Source organism: Callorhinus ursinus, unplaced genomic scaffold (genome assembly GCF_003265705.2).
Source record: "Callorhinus ursinus isolate GAN/ISIS: 27379988/994484 unplaced genomic scaffold, GSC_fseal_2.0 scaffold4, whole genome shotgun sequence".
Taxonomy (NCBI): Eukaryota; Metazoa; Chordata; class Mammalia; order Carnivora; family Otariidae; genus Callorhinus; species Callorhinus ursinus.
The window spans coordinates 47,388,335-47,405,534 of record NW_027397066.1 but is presented as its reverse complement, the minus strand read 5'-3'; positions in this window follow the sequence as shown (position 1 = coordinate 47,405,534).

The following is a 17,200-nucleotide window of genomic DNA, read 5'->3' as shown; positions in this document are numbered from 1 at the left end:
CGGTCTGGAAGCAGATTATCCTCCTTCTGACAAATTGTCAGAAAGTCAATAGAAGCCTAAAGCTACATCAGAGTACCTACACTACTCACCTCACTTTATCTCACCATGTAGGCATCTTGTCATCTCAACGTCATCACAAGAAGAAGGGTGAGTACCTTAAAGTAAGATATTTGGGTGATAGACCACATTCACTAACTCTTATTTCTATTACAGAACAGTGTTGTAATTTTTCTATTAAAATTTATTAGTTATTGTTGTTAATCTTTTACTGTGCCTAATTTATAAATTAAACTTTATCTTAGGTATGTATGTATATAAAAGAAAAACATAGTATAGGGTTCATATAAAGTTTGATACTCTTTGCTATCTGCAATTTTAGGCATCCACTGGGTCTTGGAAGGCATCCTCTGTGCATGAGGGGGACTGCTATATGACTGGTTTCATTGAAACATGGTTTCAGTGTTGTGGCAATTTTAAATGTTTCTGAATAATTTCTGCATCACTGATGATCTCATTTTCAAGTGTCATAATACCTATTATGACCTATTAAAAGCATGAGATCTAGAATCAGACTTAGTATGAATTCTAAGATTTGTGACTTTGGGCAAGTTATTAAAACTTTCTATCACTTGTAAAATGGAAAGTATAAGAATAATCGTTCAAATAATTATTGCCATTGAAGCATTTGAACGGTACCTGGCAGAAAATGTGTCAAATATGTACTTATTATTTTTCTACATAAGCTATATCTACTAATATTTAAAAGTGTGCTGTGGTGTCTAAAGTCTTTTTACAAGCTATATACGTGTATCTATTGCAAAGATCCACATCTATACTTACCTGAATGCCTAAGTTTACATCCTAAGTACAACAAATATTATGCAAATATTAATCTACTACTTACTATTACTACTATTATTCTTTCAGTTTTACAATCAAAATCACTCATACTCACAAAAGGTATAACTGACTTGAACCAATGTCTTCTGACTACAAATTCCATACCCTATCCTTCACACTACACACACAGACCTATAAAATTAATTGGTTCTAAAATGTAGAATTTTTAGGAACATTACAAAACCTCTGTAAATCTATGAAAAATAATTGTAGGATATAACAAAGCTAGAAACAAACAAACAAAGTTTCTCTTTAAACAGCATAGCAATATGTGTTTCTTCAATTGAAAATATGTTATGGATTCAAATATTTTCACTTCCTTAGTCCTATATAGGGTCATGAGGGAAAATATCATATCAGTTTTAATTATAAAACTCTATAACTTATAGCCATAAACATTTCTTTGTAACATGTAAAACCTTAAAAAGACATTATAAATATTATAAACTAAAATAATGCAAGTTGCTCTAGACTAAGAACATGTCATTGCTAAGCAACGGGTTTGGGCCAGTACTTTTGTTTGTTTTTATAGGATGTGACTGCAGCATTTTTTGTCAGAAAATTATGTCCATATTTGCAAAACTCAGCCAGGGTGAAGAACTTTCATGCGAAATCCAAAGAGAGCCAACCACAATTCTAAGGTTAGCGTAATAGGAATTTCAAAGGTAAATTTCAAATCAGAGGGTTTAAATATATCTCAGATTCTATGACACAACCTGTGCAAAGCAAGATCAGTCAGTAGACTCCATTTCTCACAGCAACTTTCATGACTAAAAGTTATTTTGTGAGTGGTTATTCATTCTATGTTGCCTATCTTCATGATATCATGTAGAGGGAAAAGGGGAAAGAGTGATTATAATCAGATAGTGTAAGCAGTTTTATTCTTTATAAACAATATCACTTCACCAACAATATTTATTTTCTTCCATGTGCAAAGTTATGCATATAGTATTATGGCACAATAAGTTATGAATATAGGGCTCATGGCACAATCTATACCCTTTGAAATCCACCATTTGACTTGAAGACTTAAGGCACAAACATTTGACGATCTTAATGATAGTAGTATGAAATAGGCAATATGCACTGCTTAGGTTAGAAAGAGTATAAGAATTAACAGGACATTAAAGAATGAAAAAGCAAGCAATTCAGTGTAGTTTTTTTATGTTTATATGCGTATATGTGTGAGATAAGAAATATTCTATGTTATGAGAATAGGAATGTAAGTGTATATGTGTATATATAACATAATATTGCATATGCCACACATATACACACATACATACATGTTTTTGTGATATCTATGTGTGTTCTAGTTTAGTTCATTTCAATTAAACTCAGCACTTCTTGACTACCACGTGTATACTAAGTACTTCTTAAGTGTATATTTGTAGTGAGGTGAGGACAGGTGAAAATGATGAATAAACCTTTCAATTGTGTAAGCATCCATCAAGAAAGGAAAAGGTGGTGGAATATATCTCCAGCAAAGGTTAACAGACCTTTATTTTAGTTGTTTCTTTTTGTACCTTCTAATAAAATGTCTGAGCTGGAGCTAGTCCTTGAAATGACACGAGAACCATTCTGACATTCAGTTTCCCATAATAAATATAACTGACTTTGTTGTAAAAAAAAAATAGTTGTCTAAACTAGACAGATCCTCTGTGCTAAATAGTTTGGATTTCATGTAAAAAATGATAAAACTGTTTTTTCATCTTTATTTTATATTTATATTCTGAATGACTGTTCTTTGATATAAACAGAAGCAGCCAAATACACTTAGACTGAGATCTTTAATTGAAAGCAATTGCTTTGGGTAATTAATTTATCTTTCTTTTTTTAATATAACCTTATCTATAAAATAAAGAAAAAATCTTATCTACTCCATATATGTTGGTTGAACTCATGTCTGTAAATGAGTGTTAAGTATTATGCATATTTTATTGTCTTTTCAAGTTCATATCAAGACCATATTATGTATGCAATATGTAAACTATGAGTCATATTATCTTTGACTTTCTCTTTGCTTTCAACAATGTGTGTGATATTTCTTCAAGGTGCTACTTGACAATGTGAGGCTAGAGTAGTTTAGCCAAATACCTGTGGAGAGGGTGATGATGTCTTGTGCCTTCAAGATGGTGCCAGCAAGCTTATCATCCATCTTAATTTCTCACGACATGTTTATCTACCTAATTCACTGTGGCATGAAGGAGAGATGAAGACTGTATGCTTTAGGTAAGCTCAACAATATGCAATATCTTTTGCACCTCATTAGACCTATATATTAAAAAGAAAAGAAAAGAGAGCAAAAAAAAAAAAACCCTCTGTTATTTAAATAGCCATTTAAGAGTTCTCTTTACAAATCATGACAACAAACGGATTTTGAGAAGAAGCTTATGCACCGACAATCATAGATCAGAAACAATCTGCTACATGAATACTCTCTTGCCCTTTAAACAAAGTTTATATAACCTTGTTAGTATTATTTTCACAACTCATTTTTTAATTCTGTGCCAACAAGTACCTTTGTGGGGGATTAAAATCCAATAGCCATGAAAATATGTGGGAGGAATAGAAGTATGAGAATATTTTAAGTTACACTATTACTTTAAACTGAAGACTACATAATGTTTATCCTTTACTCAGAGAAAAGATTATATGCCATTTTTAGATGCTATATCTTTAAAGTCCCCGGAATTATGACAGCATCTAAATTTGTTAGTTAGTCTCAAGAATAATACAAGTAGCTATATTCGCCAAAATATAATATTATAAAGCCTATAGATTTATTTTAGTACATTTATTTAAATAAATTTTAAATGCAGTTTCATGCATGGTTTATCTAATATCAATTTCCTAGTAGTTTGGGGTTTGTGGTATTGTAAATTATATTTAGTGCAATATAATATTTTTAGGCTATTCATCTGTTCCAGATGTTCACTTAGTTTTATTGTCTATAATTTATATTGAGTAGGTTACCAGATGCCCCTACCCTCATTCCATGGCACAGAGCTCCCTCCTCCATATCAGTACCACTCGACAGAGCAACACTACCTCCACAAATTGATGCTGTTTTACAAAGGATGATATTGTCCAAGGCTTGTCCTAGATATGCAAGAAATAAGAACTTCGGGATACCTTATGTTTGAGTGATACTATTTGATCAAAGAATTTTAACTTCTCTCTGGCTTTCAATCACTGGTTTTCATATCTTACTTTATTTTCTGAAAAATACAATAGAATCATTTACTATATTTTAAACTAAACCTAAAGTGTATGTAAATGGAATTTTTGAGCAGGAGGGTGTAGGGATAGAGTTGCTGGGTAGGCTGTCTCATCCACTCAGCATGGTATATGAAAACTCTGGCCTTGGAAACTGACAGACCAGTTAGTTGGAGCTCCAGTTCCACGATCTGATAGCTTTGGGACCCTACAGAAATTACTTAATTTCACTAATACTTATTTCTTCTTCTATAGCATGAGGTTGATAATATCTATTTCAAGGAGTTCTTGAGAGAATAAATGAGATATTGTAAACACTGTTTATCTCTGTTCTCAGCATAAAGTTGAATAAAAACATGTTTTTCAAAGATAATTTTTCCCAATAGAAATTTAATGATCCTTTTTTAAACTGGTTTTGTACAGTTACAAAAATGGAACTTCATTATTAATGGTTTTGAATCTGGGAGCTATGAAGAGAAGTGATAACATGTTCTTTTCTACATACCTCTCTGTATGTCAATCTTATATATTCACTCTATATATCAATCTCGTGTAAATATAAAAAGGTAATATTTTTAGAACATAGCTGGGAAAATTGCTTATCTATTTCTGGGTTCTCTTTTGGACCCAAATTATCTAAATTAGTATTATCCTAGCATTCCAACTGTAGACATGGATAAATTAGTTGTCTCTCCTGTGGCCTAACTTGTGTAGCTGATTTTGTACATACAAATGTAGTGTGAATTGCTGACATCAGAGCAGTATTCTAGACAGAACATCTTCAGGTTCAGGGGGCAGGTTTATAAAATGTGGATTTTCATCACAATATTTCTAAATTAAATGGGCCTCACAAACCACTACAGATGAAGTCCTAAGACTGTTTTATTATTGAAATAAAATTTTGAAATAAAAAATGGTCTAAAAGTTATTTTCCTTTTCTTAGTTGACAAAATGCTCTTATTTTTAGCTCTACCTGAAGAAATATATTGATTTCTGATTTCTTTTTTTTTTTAAGATTTTATTTACTTACTTGACAGAGAGAGAGCAAGAGAGCATAAGCAGGGGAAGTGGCAGGCAGAGGGAGAAGCAGGCTTCCCGCGGAGCAGGGAGCCCTATGCGGGACTCAATCCCAGGACCCTGGGATCATGACCTGAGCCAAAGGCAGATGCTTAACTGACTGAGCCACCCAGGCATCCCTGATTTCTGATTTCTTAGCTTGTTTTAAGAAACAGTAAAGCAAATGTGCCTTCTGTCATCACTATTCCTGAATATGTATTTAGACATAATTTTCTTTGATAGTAATATATATATATGTGTATATATATATATATATATTCAATCTATATATATATATATATATAGATTGAAAGATGCCTCTTTTTTAAAATGCCAGGGCAGTTAGCACAGAGTGTTATATTAGTTTCAAGTATACAATGGAGCAATTCAACAATTCCATATGTTTCTCAGTGCTCATCAAGAGAAGTGTGACAGATGCCTTTTAACACTATAATTCATAGGTATGTATAGCATGTCAATCCTTATATTTTGAAACATAATCTAATCACATAGAACAGAAAATATGTTTTGATTTTTCAATATTTCCTATTAGCAACATTATGGGATTTATTTCTCATATGAGAAAACACACCAATGAAGGTGTAATTCCAAAGATGTTTTAGTGTCTCATTCCATCTTGTGAAAATTTGAATTGAGATGGAAAATAGATTGTTAAAAACAAACTGTAGAATGCTTTCGTGGAAGACAAGGTCAACTTGAAGGATGAAAAATGGGTTGACATTGTTTTCAATAACCCAGCTTTATTATTCTGAGCATGTAATACATCTATAATATTCTACTAAACAGTTGAATCAAATGTTAATTTCTTTCTCTGGTCGTATGTCCATGTCATGAATAGCAATGATTTAAAACATTATAATGGAGGTATTTGTAAGATACTGAACTGCTTGAGGAATGATTCACTCTTCATGTCGGTAGTATTGTGTCTTACTCTCCCACTTATAATACCAAAATACGTCACCATGATTGATGCTGGGATAGTGAGCCAACAGAAGCAATAGTGATTTGCCAGTTGTTTTTTTTGCTATTACCATTCAGGAATATTGCAACTTAGTACTATTACTTTTCTCAAAACTTTAATGAATTGAAATACCATCTTTAACAAATAAGTATAAACTGATGGTATCCATTTCCCATGCTATGGTTGTTTTTTGTTTTTCCACTCATGATAAATTTAACATTAATGATAGCTTCCAATCTGATAGCTCAGGCAAGTGATGACCTTTGTGCATTCTTAGGAAAGTGATCGAACAGGTACTAAGCATCTTCTAAAATGATACGTTACAGTTGTGCTTGAATCTAGAAATTCATCAAGCTGTCAACTTTTTATACCTGCTTACTCTATACTCTTTATTCTGAAGTTCTTGTACATAATATCTTATTAGAAATTTTTGGTAGCAGATGTGTTTAAAAATTCATAATCTCCCTAAATATATATACATGTAATACAATTCATTAAAGTATGTTACATACTCTAGTTAGCAAATCGGTTTTCTACAGGGTTTACAGTAGCAATTCTGAAACTATTTTATGTATATAAGGATGAGTAAATACATAAGGGTATTGTAGATAAAGAGAGCGATGGTTGTCACTGTTGGAGAAAAATGATAAATATAAGTATTACTTATAATATAGTTCATTATTTATAATATTATAAGTAACAAAAGAAAGACTAGAATAATTCCTGTGATACTAAATTAGAATCAGAAGTATAAGTATGATACAAATATATTAAATAATATATAAAATATTATATATAAATATATATTTTATAATATATACCATAAATATTATATATATTGATAGTATGGATGCATGTGTAAGCAGTTTCGTGTGTATGTACATATACAGAATCATGTATACACACACACACACACACACAATTTCTATGCTTAATCAACTCAAACCAATGATACCCTTGTAACAGTGAACACAACAAGGGTCTAGATCATGATTTCTAAATACCATTCCCCAGCGAAAAAAAGAACCACAGAGCTACTAAGAGAAGTACTTGATTCCAGAGCTTCTGTAGTGAAAATACAAAGCAAGGTAAAAATATTTTGTGGTGCCAAAAACAGCAGTGTTCCAAAAAGAGTGAGATCATTTCAAAAGGACAAAGGAGCCAGCCTGAAGAAACTACCAAAGGCCAAGCTGGAATAATTAAAGCAACAAAATAAACTGTAGTATTGAATTATAACTGATCAATAAAACAAATATCCTTGAATTTCATAGTTACATGAAATAATACTTGAATAATAAATAAATGTAGGACAGAAGGGACAGTTTTCCATTATACAAGAATTAAAATTTTAAAATGTAGCAGGAATGAAGCAAATATAAAATCACTATTAAGCAAATATTAGATTAATAATTACTGCAGGCTGCGGCGCCTAGGTGGATCAGTCAGTTAAGGGTCTGCCTTCGGCTTGGATCACGATCTCAGGGTCCTGGGATGGGGTCCCGTGTCGGGTTCCCTGCTCAGTGGGAAGTCTACTTCTCCCTCTCCCTCTGCCCCACCTACTCATGCTCTCTTTCTCTCTCAAATAAATAAATAAAATCTTAAAAAATAATAATAATTACTGCAGACCAGCTCCACACGTGGATGGTAAATCAGTGACCAAAGTTTGAAAATTGGGTATCTGCATGGTCTAAACGTGTCTTTCCCAAAGTATTTTTAATTATTAAAAGGAATAATAGAGGGATATCTGGGTGGCTCAGTCTTTAAGCATCTGCCTTCCGCTCAGGGCAAGATCCCAGAGTCCTGGGATTGAGTCCCACTTCAGGATCCTTGCTCAGGGCGGGGAGCCTGCTTCTCCCTCTGCCTGCGGTTCCCCGCCCCGCCTTGTGCACACTCTCTCTCTCTCTTCCTGAAATAAATAAATAAAATCTTAAAAAAAAGAATTAATAGCACTTTATAGTGGAGAAACATGGCAGACAACTTCAGAAAGCTATCAAGGTTAACATCATGTATCATAGACATGTCAAGATCTTGGACCACCTGATACCATGCACTGAAAAGAACATATCCTCACTTCTGTTGTATTCTTGTCAAAAGTGCAGAACTTGAACCAAGTCGGAAAATATCAGACAAATCCAAATTTAACAACAGTCCACAAATACTTTATTGATCCTCTTCAAAAATTCAAGGATCACGAAAGACGAGGAATGACTGGGAACAATCACAGACTGGAGAAGATTAAGGAGACACAATGACTGAATTACTTCATAAAAGACATTCTACCCAACTTGAGGAGTTACTTTATAAATCAACCTAAGTGTTCAACAGTGGTATTGAATTTTTGTAAATGAATCCTTTGAATATTGCTTGTATTTTTTACAAAAACATTTGGAAATCTTTAATCAAAGTATTCAGCAAATGAAACTCAAGAACAATTCAGCTTCCAAAGCTTTTAGGGAAATGTAATTATTGACAATCTTGCAAACAGGCAGACATTGTAATGTATCTCTTAAAGAAAAAGGGAGCTAACAAATGTAGTAGAGAGCTCAAAGGGTATACTGGATTTAACTTGAAATTACCAAGTTGCAATTTGGAATGTCTCAACTTCTGGTAAAAAATATATATATATTTTAAAGGAATCCATATTTCTAAAATGAATAAATTTATATTCTGTAGTGGAATTGAATAAAAATGAGAAGACTTATTTTTTGCTGCATCTAACTTGAGCAAAATATAAATAGTCATAGAGAAAATGGATTTATGAGATTTTTCTTATAAGAACACTTTTTGGAGAGGGTAATTTGAATGGAGGCCAACAGTAATGTCTATTAAATAAATAATTGGATTGAAATATTTACTCATTGAATATAAAATATTATATTTAAGAATATCTTTGATTGCGCAAAATATGCTCTGAGCTTACCAAGTACCTCAGCCTGTAGAGTATCAGTTAAAACTATTACTGTCAGAAGAGAAAACTTAGTTAATGGTGTGCATAATATCACATTTAGTAACCATGGAGTTCAACTTTAAGTAAGATTGCAGGGAATTATATGAAAAAAAATGAATATCTTGAAAAATGTATCCTTCAGAGAAACAATATGGTATTAGTGACATAGTGTTAGGGATAAATGCAACTAAGACATTTAGTGTCTATGCACCATAATTATTATATTCCCTATATTATTTTTAATGTTTGATTAATAAATGCATATGTTTTGTTTTAATGCACATATGTTGTTCTTATTACATTATAAAGAATAAAAAAATAAAACCTCATTTGAAACAGAAACAAAAACCCATAATGCCATTATGACATCTAATAAAATTAACAATTCCATGTCAAAAAGAAAAAAAAGAAATTTTTCTTAAAATAGTGTTTGAATATATTACCAATTTGTTAGTTATTACATAACTCTTCCAAAAAATATAACATTTTTTATGAATTTTAACTCTCTTCCACTCTCTTACAATGCCTCTGTTAAACAATATAATGTTTCATAAAAAAGCTATTTAATAGATACAGTATTAATTCACTTTTTGCAAACATACAATCCAAATAAGAAAACAGAAATAAATAGTGTTAGAGATATGAGGTAAACAGGAGAGAGGTGCATCCTGCCACGCTAGGATTGTAAACAAGCACAAGACGGTCAGGAAGGCTCTTTGGGTAGAGCACAATGAATCCCGAAAGTTGAAAATGCTTCAGCTCTGTGAAGAAAAGAGAAAGTGTTTAGGGCAAAAAGCAAAGAACAAAACGAGAAAACATTTGGCAAGCCCCAGATATTGAAACCTTTCGAAGACTGATGTCACTGGGTACTGTGACTCAGGGAGAGTGGCGTGTGATAAAGTTGGAGAAGTGGGCAGTGAACAGAGATGCCTTATTCTAGTGCAGGTCCCTAGGAAACACACTCTATGACAGCGATTTTCATATAAGAATTTTTTTCTGAGAAGTGTTTTCAATAACAAGTGTAAGATAGTGAGACAAGCACAACTGAGCATACAGAGAAGTTGAAGGGACATGTATTGTGTATATGTCATATATCATAGATCATATATATCACGGATCATATGTATCATAGGAAATGGGTTGCATCATTCAGAGAGGAAAAAACTGGAGCGATATGCACTGGCTTTTATGTGGTTTGGCTAAAAGCAAAACAAATCACTCCTGCCTACAGCCTGTTGACTAGAGTAGTAATTAGGCCCTACTTGGTTGCATGGGACCTAGAAAATGTGTAAAAAATAGATGGAATGTTTGGCGAGTTATGCCCTCCATACAGGAGATAAAAGAAGTATTCCATATAATCATTATCTATCTACATCACCTATTGTAGCCTAATAAAGGTATCAACAACATTTTTATGTGTCTCCACATGTGAGATTAGCATTAAAAAAATAACCACGTGTATAAGTAGAAACTCAATACATATTTGTTGAATAAATAACCTCAACGTTGAATTGAGTAAATAACATTCCATGTATATTCTTTTTGTATCAATTTTTATTGGTATTGTTATTTCAACACTGTACTCAGATTTCCTCCAAATGGGTCCTACTTGCAAAGTTCTGTTCCTCAAATCTTGAATTAACTGAAATACATGTTTTAATATTCCAGCATTAAATGAATGTCTGAATAATTTGGTAGAGGGAAGGTGATGAATAGGTACATACTGTGTCTGCATGATGATCATCTCTTCTTTTAGAAATATGACCTACATAATATCTATTCCGTTTTTATTGTACTCAGCCTGAGTGAACTACCACATTTATTTCAAATAGTATATTCAGAGACAGAAATATTACCAACAGCTTTCTTTACGATCGTTTTGGCCTTACCCTGGGGTAAACTAGGGTCAAATTTCATTTATCACTTGACAACTATGAAGCTTATTCTGATCAATAGATTGCAATGGCATCCAGCTCATATATCTAAACAGCAACAGGTTCCGGAGCAAAGACTGGAAGAGTGCACATCTGTTCTACAAAACAACATGTTTTCTGAAAGCTATACACAGTCACGTTATTTGCCTCTTTAAGTGTTGGCAACACTAATTTCAGATGATAAAGCAGAATAGAGTTTTGCTAAGTGAAGGTGGGATAGGGGATTGGAGGGGAAGATGAGGGAGATATGGTGAATTGGGGTAAGAGTCACAACACTCAGGCATTAAAAAATATATATATAGCCTTGGTTTCCCAGATCTAGAGAAGTTTTTCCTTTTTTTTTAAATATTTTATTTACTTATTTGACAGAGAGAGAGAGAGAGAGAGAGAGCACAAGCAGAGGGAAAAGCAGGCAGAGGGAGAGGGAGAAGCAGGCTCCCCACAGAGCAGGGAGCCCGATGCCATGCGGAGCTCGATCCCAGGACTCTGAGATCATGACCTGAGCTGAAGGCAGACGTTTAACCAACTGAGCCACCCTGGTGCCCCAAGAGAATTTTTTTTATGACATGAAGTAGAATGCTAGGGAGTTGCTCAAAGATATATGTGGAAGGAAATGATGGAAATTGCTTGGGACATGGAAAAGTTTTATATTTTATTTGAAGTGATGATTGCTTGGGTATATACATTTACAAAAACTCATCAGTTGCATGCATAAGAGCTGTGCATTTCATCCTGTGTAAGTTTTTTTTTTTTTTTTCTCAAAACAAGAATACAATGTAGCTTCTTTGGAAACTTCAAAAATTAAACTACCATAAAAATGTGAAAGATGCAGTGATAACGATTCCTACAGCATTTTTCATTTAATTCTCCAGTAGCATAAGTGCAAGACTGAAGGTGTTGAAGAATAATTATCAGAAGTAACAATAGTGTCAGAATTGGTATTTTCTACTAAGCAAATTATTCCAGTCCCTAGCAGTTAGTCTTCAGTTATTCCAAAGCAAAATGATCTAGTTCTTAGCACCTGATATGCATCTATTCTTCTGGAAATGGATTTTTCTTCTTTTTTTCTTCCCTCTGATAACAATCAACTTCAAAAGGAGTTTGCTTTCATCTGAAATATGTCTTGCATTTTCCAAAATTTATTCACATAGACTTTGGCTATATAACTATTTCAAAGAGTATCACACTGTTACACTGCTTTCATAGTACTGAGCTAATAAGAACTAAAACAGAAATGGACAGGTACTCTGAATGTCTTGGTAGTTACACACATGTAAAGAAGGTTAAAGATAAATTATTTGAAATTGCAAAAACCTGCTGTATTAATAAAATCCTATGTTAGTATTCTAGGGACATTTTTGCATATTCTCTCAAAATTAAAGGAAACTGTATATCTTCTATATACTTTTACTAAAATCCCATCTCTGATACCTTCATAATTCACTTGCCAGTTTTGAGTGAGCCACGGAAGGAAATCCTATATGTTGCCTGCTGCAGTGCAAGTAACCCTTCCTATTGGCTCGTAAGGCTTTGCAGATTCAACTGTCCTTGAGAATTTGTGGCAAAAAGAGATGCGATATGGACTCTGAAGAAAACTAGAGAAACAAAATCATAACATCAGTCCCTTACTTTTGGAAGCAAAGCCATGCTCCCTTTTTGCACAAGTAACTCTCCTTTGAGAACATCACTCCTCTCAGTAATACAAAAGGAACAAACATATAAATAAATAAAGTTTGTCCAGTAGCTTCAGAGAGTCTATTTCATTGTAACAAATTAGGTCACGGTCACATCTCTGAATTAAATGCAGGCTGGGAAATTAAGCCTTTTGATTAGCCATTTCTGAATCACATATGCCCTTGGAGTTTGGAGGCAAGTATAGAATCACCTGTTGCCAACGGAAGCCAAATCAAACATAGGTACAAGTTGAGTGTTAGCATTAGCAAAAAAAAAAAAAAAAAAAAAAGGTAAATCTGCTGCAATTTTATATTTACCTATCATTGCACTTTCTCTGATTGGTAAGACCCAAAGTCATAACTGGAGATGTAAAATTGTGCCTGAAGTTGGAATATGTCCTTTTTATTAAAGGTTAAAGGTAAGGAAACTCTACCACAGGCATTCACAATGCTAAATATTTAAAGAAAATTTCCACATACTTTTCATCCTTTTCATTACTCTAGGCCATACTATCACTTTTCCTTTCCTTTTTTTTTTTTTCCCCAGAGAAGTGAGGAACATTGCCCACGTGTGTTCCCTTATCATTTCCCCATCTCTTTTCCCACCAATCTCCCTCTTCTGATGACAGTGGTGTGGGACACCAATGAGAATGGGTCTTGCCCAAACCCTGGCAGATATTTCAGGATAATTTGACAGGTATCTAAACACCTTTTGTAATTCTAAACACATGAGATACAATAGGCATGGAATGTTATTGACAATGTATCTTTCATATTTTCTTTTTCTGATTTCTTGCTATATACATCTTTAATTCACATGACTTTTTAACTTGTGGATTTCTTTGACTAGTTCAAAGTAATATAGATGTAGGGAGTACACAAAAAGCTAAATATATAATCAAAGCATAAGGATTTTAAAATTCCATCACTTTATTGAAATTTATAGAGAACATAGTAATTATTTTGATTATAATTATAATTGTGTTAATTACAATAATCTGCACAAATTTTTCTAAAACCCAAAATCAAACCAAGAAATATCTTGTGCCTGATAAGATAGCTTTATTTTAACTTTAACTATTTCAAAGACATCTTCTAACACCTTTGTAAAGTATAATTTTTGTTTGTGAAAAAATCTCACAGTCTTCACAAACACTATAGCCTTATTGCTGTACATGGTCAATTTAACAGAGTAACTTAAAATTGTTTGTTCTCTTAAGGTATGATTCTTTTTCAAGAATTTAAGAGTATAGGATAGAAATAGAATGAACAAAATCTCCTTACTTTCATGTTTTTATACCTAGAGACTAGGTTACATTATATATGAAATCAGGCATATCCACAGACTGAGGTGGAAGCTAATAGGCAATAAAATGATAGGTAAAAGTTATTTTTAAATAACAGGAAGCTTTGTTGGTACTGAGTAACATTTATTTTGAAGAGGAAGAAACACTCTAGATTGATTTTAATAGCTGGGAGAAAGGCATGGGGAAAGGTTGCAGGAGATCAGCAGGAAGGAAATGACTGTTGATGAAGTTCATTCATTCTATTAGGCTTAATCTTCCTTATTCCACTTCATTTTCTCAGGAACATTTTGAGGTTGCTGTTATTCAATATTTATTTCATGAAAACTAACTCTGAGTTAAGTAACTTCCCCCAAAGGTTTCAGAGTTAGAGTGGTCAGAATCAAGAAACAAATGGTGAATGCATTATTGCATTCACAGCTAGCCCCAAAGTTCCTTGTGAGGGAGAATTTTCTTGTTAAGTAAAATGTTTTTATGGAGTCAATTAGGGTAGAAGACCATGGCCTCTGGGAGTACATGGAGGCAGGAGCTCAAAGGAAAAACAAAAGAAAAACAAAAAATTTAAACAACAGCACTTTTCAATTTTTCTTCTTGTCAATTCACCTAGATCTTAGTCAGAAAAGATTATCTAACACCTCACTTTTATTTGACTTGTTTTCTTAGCTGAGCACTAAAGAAATAATTTACAGGAAACCACATTTTAGGTCAATTTTGTCTGAAATATTACTAAAAACTTTTGGAAATTTAGCATGAGATAGTGAAAATCCAGATAAATGTACTTTTTTAAAGAAAGAAAATGATGCAGTTCTATTGGTTTAAAGCACATATTTTAAATTAAAGTGTCTCTAAGTAGAGACTATGTCAGCTTGTTTCAGTAAATAGATAAAATAAATTTGTAATTAGGAGCATCTGCTTGGTTATAAACACACATATGTTGTAGCCCATAAACTGAGATTATTCTCTTAAGTAACATGTTCCCTATAGTATTACTTGCAATTTGAGTCTCTTTAGAAAAACATTTCTAGATATATTTTGAAGTTTTCCATTATGTAGTGGTTGAGACCGTGGGGTATATAGTGAAGAGAATGTGGTTCAAATCCTGGCTTAGCAACCTCATATTCATGTGGGCTTGGGCAAATTTCTTACCTTCCCTGAGCCTTTGTGTGCTCTTCAAAACAGTGGGGTTTTGGCTATCTATCTCTGCCTAAGGAACCATCCCAAGCTTACAGATAAAAACAACAACCACTTTCATAAGTTCACAATTCCACGGAAGAGGAATTTGGTCCTAGGACAAGGGGCCTGTGGTCTCTGATTCACAGTATCTGGTACCTGTGCTCTGGCATTTGACTGGGTTTTAGTGGTTTCACCATGACCATCCTGCCATCTTAATGCTCCTTGGCCTCTCTTTCTCCACATAGTATCTCATCTTTCAGGATCTTTCTAAGTTTCTAGAGCTTTTCACAGTATAGAAGACTTAGGAATGTTGCAAATCCTACATAGTGACTGGTTTCCAGGAGACAGGAAGAGACAGGAAGTAGAAGTTGCTAGGCCAGTCAAGGGCTATATGAAATGGCACAGTGCCAGTCCCACTGTGTTCTTTATTAGAGGATAGAGAGACTGACCAGACTGAAGAGTGGAGAAGAGTTAGGACAATTTGATAAGAAATGGCAAAGTCATGTTGCAAAAAGCATGTCCAATGGGAGGTATGGTTCTGGCCATTTTTAAGAAATATAATATGTCACATGGGATAATGATGCCTATCTTGCAAGGGCTTTGTGAAGTTTAGAAGATGTATCAGGATCTGGCACACACTAAGCACTCAATAAATGGTGGCAGTTTATTAGATTGGACAGCTCAGTTTGGATTATCACAAATTCTCAAATAGTAAAATTGAAGTTAGGACTATTTGAAAAATATTGTGATTTGACCATAGTGCTAAATCAAAATAAAGAGAAAATTAAAATGACAGGATTCTAGTACAAAATACATAAACCCACTACAATATTTATAAAACTATTTTTACTAATGCCATGCATTAACACTGTCAACTCTTCTTTGTTTTTGCTCCAGTCTCCCCAATAAAGCAGAGGAGTGGCCCGTCCTGAAGCTACCCTACTTGGGGAATTGTTGAAGGGTCAGGAGATAGGGTGTGGTTGTACAGGGCTAGATTTCTACAGGAGAAAACTAAGGATGATGAGAACCAAGGAATCAGGAAATCCAAAGTCCTCTGGGAAGAACCAGTTTTAGTTTTTATGACAGAAATTCCATATGCCAGTAACCAGAGACAGAAATTGAAGTAGGTGGTCATGGAGTGAGCGGTCTAATGTTGGCTTGAAATCGGTGTAGATACAGACACCATAGCAGTGGTGGTGGTAGTGATGGTTGGGCCGATTGTTTTGAGTAACATCAGGCTTTCAGACTTACTTTCTGTTTGATTGAAGATACATTTCTCCCTCTTTTCTAAGACCAAAAACCAAGTCTTATGCAGAAGCTGGGATGACACCTGAGCTGTTATAAATATTTGGCAAAATGATAGCCTCAGGGTTTAATCTATCATATGTATTAATATCAGATAAACTGTTCCTTTCAGTTTTGATTTATTTTGTGACTCTTATTGATAATTTGTCAAAAGGACACCAAGCTGAAAGAACAAAAATGCACCTGACTAACGTGAACTGTTCTAACTCATCAAAGATTGAAACGGTTGGAGTATGTTTATCTCTAAATTTTTCTGGTAAATTTGGGTAAAGGAAGAATATTTCAGGAGTATGAGTCACACTTGTATTTATATCAGTACCTACATTTTTACTTGCATTGGCTTGCCACAGACTTAGGGAAGTAAAGCATTATTTGTTTCCAGTTTAGTGCTAATGTACATGACTAATGCACTAATAAATATTGCAAGCAAATCAATTGTACTTCCTAATAGCAAGGTGAACAGCAATAGCACTTTATGCAAGATCATAGGAGATTGAACACTAAACCTGAAAAGGGATGATTCTAGCCCTGACATTTCATTATTTCTTGGGATTTGTGCATCTCCCTTAATGTACAGTTAATGTAATTTGAGGTTATGAATCTTTTTTATAGTCTTCCTTTATATCTTTAAAGTAACAAATCTCAAGTTGTGACTATAGCAGAAAGCATTCACAGAATTCTGACCAGGAAACTAAACTAACTCACAA